General features: G+C 40.2%; 1 pseudogene; it reads right to left on the reverse strand.

Annotated features, from left to right (window-relative positions):
• Positions 1-1,674: 1,674 nt before the first annotated feature.
• LOC147622599 (cytochrome P450 704C1-like) overlaps positions 1,675-2,287 on the reverse strand; it is a 20,476-nt pseudogene continuing 19,863 nt past the window's right edge.

Raw genomic sequence — 2,287 nt, forward strand, 5'->3', positions numbered from 1 at the left:
CCATTTCTCCACAAAAAGTCCCTAATGGACGCAATAATATTTTTCCAATGGAATTTTCTAAATTCACCAATGGCATTTTCTAAATTTAATCATAGGGTAGAGAAACATAATATAGGCATTCAGAACATGAAATGGCACTCTGACCCCTTCCCATTTTTTGAGCTTACCATGAAATCTTTGTATGGCCCAGTTAATTAGCTCCTTGTTAGTCACAAGCAACTCTATTTCTACAACATGATTAGTTTATTCCTTGGTCTTTAGAGTGCCATCCTTAGCATTTTCTTGCTCTTTGTATGGCCCAGTTAGTTAGCTCCTTGTTAGTCACAAGCAACTCTATTTCTACAACATGATTAGTTTATTCCTTGGTCTTTAGAGTGCCATCCTTAGCATTTTCCTGCTCTATTTTTACAGTATGAGTGGATTCTTCCTTGGTCTTTAGAGTATCATACTTGGCATCTACCACATTTTTCCACATTCTTTGGCTATGTGTCTTTGACTTGTCCTTTCTTATTACAATAAAAGCATTTAACCTTTTTTTTAATTTAAAGAGTTATAATCCTTACCCTTGTTCTTTATGTTAGCAAAGAAAGCCTCGTTGCCATCATTCCTACATCTGCATCTCCTTTCCCCGAAGTAATGAGCTGAACTCCTCAAATGTATGAGAAGTAGGCCTAACACCAACATTAACAAAGCTAACATATTTAGGTAGCAATACCCTTAGACAACAAATAAGCGAGATTCAAGGAGAGCATATGCCATCTAATATGCTAGTCATGAAGATCTTTGATTTTGGTGAGAATCCATTGTTTCACCATCATTCAACTTCTCTTGTTGAAGTCGATTTTCAAGATTTTGAATCCTTGAGAGAATCGTGGTCACCTATAACAAAACCCATGCTTCTATAGGTGTGGAGACATGTTGAATCATGGTCAGCACACTATCTTCCATTCCAAAGACAATGGCACAGAGGACATATGTATCCCTTCATCTCTAAGCCAGGATAAGGTTGGTGGTAAGAGATATAGGGTTGCCATCTCCAAGCTAGGATAAGGTCGACAGTAGGTCATACAAGGTTGCCATCGGCATCCGTGGGGGTGAACATCAACACCAATAACGATGTCCAAAGCTTATAGGAGGATAAGATAGCCTTGAGCGTAAACTTCTAGGAGAAAATAATTTGGTTCCGTTAAGGTTTTCATGAACACTAAACACGGAGTATTACGGAAGATGCCATTTCTCCTACAGAGCTACTAGAGAAACAGAAAGTTTTGTACTGAGCCGGAGCTTTGATACCATGTATTAGGATACAACGTGCAGCATATAGAAGAGAACATTCATAAGAACTTTTGTACTGAGCCAGAGCTCTGTTACCATGTAAAAGGATACAACCTATAGTGTATATAAGAGAACATTCACAAGAAGTAAGATCTTTCACATTAATAAACTTGAAAACTCAAATTGCACAGTACCACTTAAGTGATACAATATATGGCAAAGCCCTATACCCAAGTGATACAATAGATGGAGAAGCCCCACACAAGTGTGCTCTGATGAAGGAAGCTTTGATGATTGATATAGAACTGCTAACCTAAATTCTCTACTGTTAACGTCAATGAAATAATCCAGAACAGGTGTAAAGGGATCGATCTACATGTTTTGCATGTGGATTTTGGATTATCTTGGAAGTACATTTACTCTAAGGCCGTTTTTGGACATATGCAAGGTCAGCATGACCCTGTACTGGACTCGATGTCCGAGGACGATTTCAAACTTGAAGAATCTGAGCAGTAAGGCAGCAATGACCTTCATTTGTAGGAATGCAAAGTCCTTGCCCAAGCAAATGCGTGGTCAGGCCTGCAAAAACAGACATAGGTGAATACCGACAGAGTCAAGCATGGCTTTACAACTCAAATTAGGCTCAGTTGAGGTTCACCATGAAGGCAGTTAGCTTGAATGGAGACTCCTGTTGCAAACCCCTTCTTTGATGAAGCGCTCAGGCTTAAAATCCATGGCATCCTCTCCCCACAACCATGTCATTCGACCCATAGAATATATTGACACAACAATGCAGTCACCCATGTTCACCGTCGTCCCATCAGGATATGTATCCATTGCCTCTGCAACTCTGAAATCCTGCAGGATGGCATCCAACCCTGTTCAATGTCATGCTGACGAGCAGGCTTTGAGTTTAAGAGGACATGCTTACAAGGGGCACCGGAGGGTAGAGTCGGAGGGTCTCTTGTAAACAAGCTTGCAAGTAATGCAAGCTGCTAAGCTTGTCATAGGT

Source organism: Cibotium barometz, chromosome 28, assembly GCF_041138505.1.
Source record: "Cibotium barometz isolate CiBa-2024 chromosome 28, ASM4113850v1, whole genome shotgun sequence".
Lineage (NCBI taxonomy): Eukaryota > Viridiplantae > Streptophyta > Polypodiopsida > Cyatheales > Cibotiaceae > Cibotium > Cibotium barometz.